Source organism: Fukomys damarensis, unplaced genomic scaffold (genome assembly GCF_012274545.1).
Source record: "Fukomys damarensis isolate Sample0158 unplaced genomic scaffold, DMR_v1.0_HiC HiC_scaffold_12, whole genome shotgun sequence".
Classification (NCBI taxonomy): domain Eukaryota; kingdom Metazoa; phylum Chordata; class Mammalia; order Rodentia; family Bathyergidae; genus Fukomys; species Fukomys damarensis.
Genome location: NW_022900924.1, coordinates 3,372,802 through 3,381,483, shown reverse-complemented (window position 1 = coordinate 3,381,483; position 8,682 = coordinate 3,372,802). Strand labels below are relative to the sequence as shown.

Here is an 8,682-nt window from a genome sequence, read left to right as displayed (position 1 = left end):
GCCGCTCACTTCCGCCTGGCAGGTGACAGCCGCGGGGCTCAGAGCGGCTGCTTTCACGGACGCGCCGTGGAGTCCCGAGAAGGAAACCGCGGACATTTTGCTACGAAACCGAACCGAGCCGTGGCGCCAGGTAGTCATTTGGACCTGAGGGTAAGGAAACAGAGAGTTCGAGGAAGCAGGGCAAGGAGTGGGGCGGGGAGTCGGGGGTCCGAGGTGAGGGATTTGCGGGGTCAGAGGTCACGGAGAGGACGACGCTCTAGAAAGGCGCAAGCGGCGTCCTTAGCCGGGACGAGGAGGAGGGGCTGCGGGTTCATTCATTCGCGCGCAGTTGACTGCCTTTCCGCACACTGGCCGCCCCAGGTTCGCAGCTTGTCTGGGGGCTTCCGCCAGAGAGACTCCTAGACGGAGGCCCCGAAATATTCGCCCCTGGCTGAAGGGAAAACTTCTCTTCCGGCTCTTGTTTTCCCCTTCACACTGATCTCCAGGACTGTCCTGAGGCCGCCTCGTCGTTCAAGGCTTTATCTCTGCCAAGGTCCGGAAGGGAGGAAAATCAAGACATGGTCCCGTGCCGCCTGTTCCTTGGTAGTCTAGGGCTTGGCTTGTCCTTTGGGTCCCCAGGGACAAGTTGACGGAACGGGGACACCTGTAATAAAGCCAAAAGACACGAGAATGCCAGCTCCTGATTATTCAGACCCTCTTCTATATGAGGCACTGCACTAAACACTTTGCTTACAATGCTACATTTAAAAACTCATGGCAACCTTTGTATGGTAGCTACTCTCACCTTATCCGTTTTCTTCGTGAAAACACTGAGGCAGAGTGGCACTTAAATCACATACATAAAGTAAAGGCAGAACCAGGGTCCCTACCTAAGTTTTCAGAGACTGGCAAAATGCAGAGAGACAAAAGAAGAAGCTACAACAGGGGTAGGTTGGAAGAGCATTTTAATATTTTTAGCTACCATTGTATTTATGTGGATATTTGTGAAGGTGATTTACAGCATTTTGTCTGACCTTTAAGAGGGGTATTTAATGCACTTTCTTTAGGAGGAAAATATTCTGCAAGCTGTTCTAAGTGGTTTACCTTTCAGGGCAAGAGTTTTAAAGTTTACCTGGATGTTGAGAACAAAACAGCGTATCCATGAAGTAAATTTCCAGAATCTCTTAATTAGTTGAGCTGCATTCCTTTCAGAGTAAAGCGAGGAAGCACATGACTGCTAGTGAATCTTTTGGTCCTAGGTTCTAGAGGAATATGTTCAATGGGAGGGTCTTTACCGTTGTGAAAAATGAGCAGGTTTGTGTCATCTTGCCTGAAAATTGGTAAATGGTTTGATGGCAGGAAGGCTTGGCTTCATGAATCTGAGCCTCATTCCTTTGAAAATATTTATTTGCTCCAGTTCTGTCTCGTTTTCCCTTAATGGTGATACAAAAAAGACCTGCCTTCCTACTCTATCTGGATGCTGTAAATCTTAATGAACCTGTGAACGTATGAAAGCTGTGATATAAATATTACTGTGGTTATTTTTTTTTTCTTTTTTCTGGGATTGGGAATTGAACTCAAGACCTTGTGCTTGCAATGGTGCCTATGGTGTCACTGAGCTCAATCCCTGGCCCTGTGGTTTTTTTTTTTTTTTTAATTCTATAATCTGTTCTCCTTGTTCTATTGAATTCATAGAAACTTAATATTGTCACCTTATCCCCATCTTTCCAGGGCAGGATTTAAAATAAAGCAACTCATCACAAAGAGTAGGAACAGGAACAGAGTTTAGAGCGTCTGGTGTTCTGTCCTGAGTTGAATCCAGCAGACTTCTCTAACCGCTTAGAAACGGTTATGAGGCAGTTTTACTTGTTCTCAAAGAATCAGGTTCCTCAGAGGTGTTGTGGAGATATTTGTTGAGTGTGGATTGACCAGAAGCTTTACCCTGAGTGGCTTGAAGGACTCAGAAGTACAGTGGAAAAAACATTCCTTGGCTTCCTGTCAGTCAGCCCTGGGTTCCACACCGCTCAGCAGCTTCCTAGTGAAAATGTGATCTGGACAGTTTACTTCAGCTGAGTCTCCTAACCTCAGTCTAAAATAATACTGACCACCCCTGCCCTTGTCCCACCCCCAATTTCTGTAGGTGTAGGATGAAGAAATTATATAGAACCTATAATTACGGGGGTGCTTTGACACTAAGCCAGTTGATGCCTGCTGGGGCCTGTGTCTGAGGAAGGCTGGCAAGCCTGGCTTTTGGGGGGTGTTGCTTCCTTCCACAGAGACTTTTGTGTACTCAGGATTTCTTCCACCCTTCTAGTTTCACTTCCTAAAAGTATTTCAGAACAAGTTTAGTCCATTGGCCCTAGAGAGTTTGGGCTTGGACTTTCATCTTTTGCTAGTCATCCTTGAAACTTGCATGTTTTAACTGCTCATTTCCCAGAAATCTCTCAAGTCTGGCACTAAAGCTTGACATGCTAGCAGTAAGCAAGCATGGCTTGGGTATGGATTATGTACTGTGGTGTATTTCTAAAAGTTATAAGATATCTGTTGCTTCACTGTGTTTCTTTTTCTGAACATATATTTTTGCCTAAGATGGGTCACTGATATTATCACAAGTCAGAAGAGAGTTTTTATTTCTTTATCTCTTTACACAGAGAGAAACAAATATTCCAGATAGAAAATATCACCTGAGTAGTTGGGGAATCCTTAAAAAGAAAATCCTGCTTGGGCCAGGGATTTAGCTCAGTGGCTTTACGAGTAAAAGGCTCTGAGTTTGATCCCTGGTACCAAAAAGAAAAATTCTGCTTGAAAATCCATCAGTGGCTTCTCATTGCCCTCATTAAAACTCACTTTCCCAGATGTGACATCCAAGATCTTTTGGGCTCTGACCCCTGCCTAGCCTTCCTTCTCATCCCCCCTACTTTTTTTTTTTTTTGTACCAGGGATTGAACTAGGGTCCTTGCATTTACAAGGTAGGCACTGGAACCACTGAACTAAATCCCTGGCTCTCGTCACCCCTCCTTTTATACTTCCACCTCCCAAGCTGCAGTCAAACTCAGTGGCTTGCCACTTCTGCAAGCTCAACCTCTTTATATGTGTCTTTGCTTTGTGCTGCTGCTTCTGCCTGAATCTCATTTCCTGCTCCCCACCTCACACCTGAGCTCCTTTCCTGGACCACTACTTGATACTTCCCTTGTGATAGTCCCCACTTTGTAGACCTGAGCTGGATATCCCTCCTTGGTATCCTGTAGCAACAGTCACAGTGGGTGTGATTGTTTACTGGGTGTCTTCTTAGTCCTTCACAAGCACTTGTCTTAAACTGTGTTTCCAGCATGTGGTGAAAAGTCTGGAATAGTCATTGCACAGTGTTTGATGAACAAACAAGTGAATGATTATTACATTGAACTGTATAGCCAGCCATTGTTATCTTCCTTCTTTGTCTCAGAGGTTTGAGTTGCTGAATGTTGAGACACTGACAACAGAGACTTCAAAAGTCCAGCATTAATTCATTCAGTATTTCCTTGAGATCTGCTAGTACTAACAGTATGCAGTATCAGTAGGTGAACAAAGCCAGACATGATTTCTGCCATTGGGTTGCTTTCTTGTGGGGAAGAGAGACAAAGTAGAAATAGAAAACAAATGCAATGATTAGAAAAACTGATTAACCATGAGGAAAAACAAAAAGATGTAGCAGCTAGAGCCTGTTAAAATGTAAGCCAGATCTGGGGACTCCTCAGCTCAGAAGCTCCCAGTTCACTTAGGGTAAAATCCAGAGTCCTTACCTTGCCCAACTTTGCTAGCCTTCCTTCCTTCCTGACTTCCTTGCCCCCTTCTCCTCTTCCTCATCTTTTTTCTCCCCTTCTTCCTCTGTCTCTATTTCTCTGGTGCTGGAAATCAAACCTAGGGCTAAGCAGCCACTCTACAACTGAGTTACATTCTCCGCTCCTTGGGCTTTGCTTAGCAGACTTCTCCCCATAATGCTATTACCTGTCACCTTCTCAAGGAGGCCTTTTGTAGCCACTCTAGTTAAATTTCAACTCCCCAACAGCACTACCTCTATGTTCGTCCTTCCCTGTTCTCTTGGCCTCAAAAGCATTATTGCTATCTGAAATTTTATATATTTTACATATTTATCTTACTTATAGTGTCTGTCCACTATTAGGATGTAAACTTCATAAAAGGGAGGATTTTTGTCTATTTCATTCACTGTTGCATCCTCAGCATGTGCAATGGCTTCTTGTACTTGGAAGATATTCAGCACATGTATGAAAAATTTATAAGAAGACTGGAGGGATGGACAGAAAAATACCTTAATATAGTAGATGCAAGGAAGGTATCCTTCAAGTGATGTCACCTGAGTTGAGATTTGAAGGAAAAATTAGAGCAAGAGAGGACAATCCAGTCAGGAAAGTCGGTAAGTACAAAAGCAATGAGACTATGGCACTTAGTGGAACACAGGGCTTATGGGCCTGGAGAGTTATGGAGGTGAAAGAAGGACATGGCTGTGCTCACATATTGGCCAGACCCTTAACTTCCTCAGTCCTCTCACTCTCTGAGGCTGTAGGAGCCTTTAGAAGCAGGTGATAGTAACCTGACTTCAATGAACCATTGCTAAAGAGCTGAACATTTCTTCCATTTTAGATGTTGCCACCTGATCTTCTATCCTTTGCCCTTTCTCTCTTTCTCTCTCTTCTCATTATGTATTCACTTATGTGTTGGCTATAAAATGGGATGGGGGGTTCTGGCATGGTCAGTGTCATTATAGTCAAAATAGTTTGACAGCTTCAGCAGATATATCTCTGATCCTGGCCGACCCAGTGAGTGGAACATTGGGAAGCTACTTTCCAGCTGGCCTTGCTTTATAAAACGTGAAAATTCTCCAAGAAGGGAGTTGAATACTAGTCACTAAAATATTTATTGAGTTCCTGTTTGTCTGCTTTGCAGATAACAGGAATACATTGGTGAACAACAAAGACAAATTTCTTACTGTCTTAGAATTTAATTTATGAATGCAGAAAAAGAGACAGTTAAGTACATTTTATACCATGTAGTGTTGCGAGCCGGCGACGCAGAGCACTGTCCAGCAGTGCCTCAAACCTGAAAGAGCAGCGGGGTGGAGATGGGGCAGAGAGAAAGGAAGGACGCCAAGACAAGAGTCTGATCAAGGTGACGTTTATTGCAGGCAGGCATCAGCCTTTTAAAGGCACATCAACAGGAAACACCTGACTCCTATAGCTAACGTCAGATCTTTAACAGGAAGTACCTGACTCCTACAGATCTTTGGCTATCCGAGTTTCTCTCGTGCAGGGTCAGAAACAAGTTTAACACGTGCAGTCCTTAAAGAGGAACAAATGTTATCTTTCAAAAAGCCAATGGGCCATGGCTGGCTTCCCACAATGTAGTATATAGTACATTTTATAGGTGATAAGAACTTTGATGGATAAAAAGGAAGAAAGATGATTAAGAAGTGGTGAGGATGGTTGGAGGAATAGACAATTTTAAATAAAGTCATCAGAAAAGACCTTAATGAGATGGTGGCACCTGAGCCATGAGGCTATCTGCAGAAACAGCTGTCTTGGCAACATGAATAGCATATGGAAAGGCCCTGAGGTAGAAACATTCCTGTTGTATTTCTCTCAGTGGCACTACACCTTCTTGACAAGCACAAGATCCAGAGTTCCATTAAAAAAAAAAAAAAAAAAACGCCATGAGGAAACACAGGCCTGTTGTGTTCCAGGATCAGCAAAGAAGCTCATGTGGCTGGAGCCACATAGGGAGAAGAGTTTGAAAAGGTAATGGTGGAGGCAAGGAGTGCATCTGATCCAGGGCCCTGTGGGCTGTGAGACCATGATAGGGACTTAAGCTTTTTGTTTGTTTGTTTGTTTGTTTGTTTTGGGGTTTTTTGGTTTTTTGAGACAGGGTCTCACTGTGTAATTGAGACTGATCGAACTCTCTATGTAGCTCAGGCTGGTCTCGAACTCACAGCGATCCTCCTGCCTCAGCCTCCCCAGTGCTGGGATTACAGGTGTGCGCCACCACGCCCTGCGGGGTTTAAGCTTTTATTCTGAGTGAGATGGGGAACTGTTGGAGGACACTGAGCAGAGAAATGCCACTGTCTTAGACTGTAATGGGATTATTGCTGAGATGGGTTGTTAGGACCAGGGTGGAAACAGCACTGGTAGCAATCTCAGTGGGAGGTGGCGGCGGCAAGGGGCCCGGTTGTAGTGATGAAGCCAGTGAGAAGCCACTTCTTAGACTTTGGATCCATTCTGAATGTGCCCCCAATAGGATTTTCTGACAGATAAGATGGGGTATGAGAGAGTATGGTAACTGGGGTATTTTGCCTGTGAACCTGTTGAAGATAATTTTGGCAGTAACTAGATGGTGAGACTGCAGGAAGAGCTTGTTGGTGGAGGGCAGCTGGAGGTGTTTTTATCATGTTCAGTTTGAAGTGTCTGCTAGTCAAGAAGACATTCAAGTGGAGATGTCACCTATGTGGTTCGGATATATGAGTTCAGGGAAGACTTTGGGCCCAGGGATGTAAGATTGTGAGTTGTCAGCTTGTAAGTGATACTTAACATTGTGACACTGTGTAAGATCACCAAGAGGCGAAGTAGTGAAGGTGGAAAAGAGAAGAACCCTTGGAACATTCCGGTGTTGAAGGAGAAACAAAGAAGGCATGCACAGTGGCTAGGAGGGTGAACAGAAGTCAGGGCCTCCTGGATTTCAAGGGAAGAATGCATTTCAGGGAGGAAGGAATGATCAGTGTCAGATGTTCATGAATGAGAGACCGTCACTGAACAAGACCTCTCCGTCTAGCAGAGTCCATCACACCCTGGCATCCAGTGTGTGTTGAACCTCATCCTTCCTCAACTTCATCTACTTCTTTCTCCCTTCCAAGTCTTTGCCCCCAGCCAGGCAGGGATTCTCAGACTTCTGAACACACAGGCTTGTTTGGGCTTAGGATATGCCACTCCTTTCTGTGTCCTTAATCCCTCATTTTTAAGTGGATTACTCTGAGAATGAAATGAGAGAGAGGCTACAAATCACTCAGCACTGAGCCTACTCCCCAGCCAATATTGCTAGTGACTCTGCTGTTCTCAATTCCCTCTTTTGTTAAACTGGCACCTGTGGGTCTTCTCCATGTCACCTATACTACTCATTCATTCATTCATTCATTCATTTATTGGACCGGGGGTCAAACTCAGGCCTTTGCGCTTGTGAGGCAGGCAGCAGAACCGCTGAGCCACATCCCCAGCCCCACTCTTCCCTCTTTAAATCTGACCTGTCCAGCCAAGCCATTCATCTAAGAGGATTTGTTGTATGCTTTACCCATCTCAGAGACCTCCTTCTCTGAGCTTTTTTGGTGGGTGGGTGTGGTACTGGAGATCGAACTCAGGCCTTTGCACTAAGCTACATCCCCAGCCCTTTACGTTTTATTCTGAGACTGAGTTGCTAAATTGCCCATGCTAGGCTCAAACTTGCCATATTCCTACCTCATCCTCCCAGAGTGCTGGAATTTCAGGCAGGTGACTATTGCTCAGCTTTCCTCTGAATTTTGGTGGCAGTTATCACTCTGTTCTTCCCCTGAAGTTCTTTTCCTGGCCTCTGAATCTGTAAGAGCCTCATGGGAAAAAAACTGCTCTTCATTTACCATATATGCTTCTGTGTGGAGCACAGTCTCAGGCATGCAGTGGATGGCACTCCATATTGTTGTACCTGCTGAATGGATTGCTCTCTAGAAAATGTTCCCATTGTATAAGTGGGAGAACAGAGATCACAAGGAGCCATCTCTGTAGTCTTTGGCCTCTTTTTCATTTTGATTAATTTGAAAGCTTTCCAGAAGAATCTAGAGGAACTTTCTTTTTTCTTGGCAGCAGATCTTTCTACATGGTACTGCATGTAAATTAGTTAAGAACTGGCACCTGATTCTAGAGTGAGGTTCTAGAATTCAGTGCTGATATAAGAATGTTGCTTAGCTAGGCATGCTGGCACATGCCTGGAAGGCTGAGACAGAAGGATCACAAGTTTGAGGTCAACCAGGGCAGTTTAGCAAGACCCTATCTCAAAATGTTTCTTTTTTTTTTCTTTAATTTTTTAAAGGCTAAGGAGATATATATAGATAGATAGATAGATATCTATATATATCTATCTATCTCCATCTCAGTGCAGAGTCCCTGGGTTTACTCTTCATAACTTTATTTATTTATTTATTTATTTATTTATTTATTTATTTATTTAGCTGGCGTGTGGCATTTGTCTGTCTTTGGTTCCTTTTCATTTTGAGGTCTTTAAATGCTAATAGGCCTCAGGAGATTGATTTTGATTAATCAGGTTTCAGCCAAATCTCAAGAGGCCCCAAACTTGGCAAGTTCATCCATGCAGGCTTTCACAAGGCACTTTACCAAGCTTGGTGTGTCCGTTGCCCAGGGTAAATGGGCTGGCTTTGAAATAACCTGTGTTCAACATCCAAGGTGCTCAGTAGGGTTAGGTGGCAACCCATGTCACGTACCCTTTAGCCTGAAGCATGTGTGTTTCTCCCAGGGCTTTATTCAGAGGAGTTGCCTCTCTGGACAGAGTAGATCTTGTGAACTTATCGTGGGACAGTGGTGGAGAATGTCATGTCTACCATAGTTTAGCTATGTAACTCCAAACCAATGCCTTGACTTCTTTGGGCTTCAGTCTCCTCATCTGAACTTGAAATTT

The 8,682-nt window shown here is 44.2% G+C and overlaps 1 protein-coding gene across 6 annotated transcripts in view; it reads left to right on the top strand.

The window, feature by feature from the left end:
- The window catches only part of Ap1b1 (adaptor related protein complex 1 subunit beta 1), a 65,625-nt gene that overhangs the window by 14,542 nt on the left and 42,401 nt on the right, over positions 1–8,682 (top strand). For 4 of the 6 annotated variants that reach the window (XM_033762305.1, XM_033762301.1, XM_033762307.1 and 1 more), the window contains exon 1: positions 7–150. The exons of 1 other annotated variant lie outside the window; for it this stretch is intronic. The gene's annotated coding sequence lies outside the window, so the exon portion shown is untranslated. Of the gene's footprint in view, positions 1–6; positions 151–4,270; positions 4,391–8,682 lie in introns of those variants that run through there. One more of the 6 variants, XM_033762303.1, reaches the window with a different exon arrangement.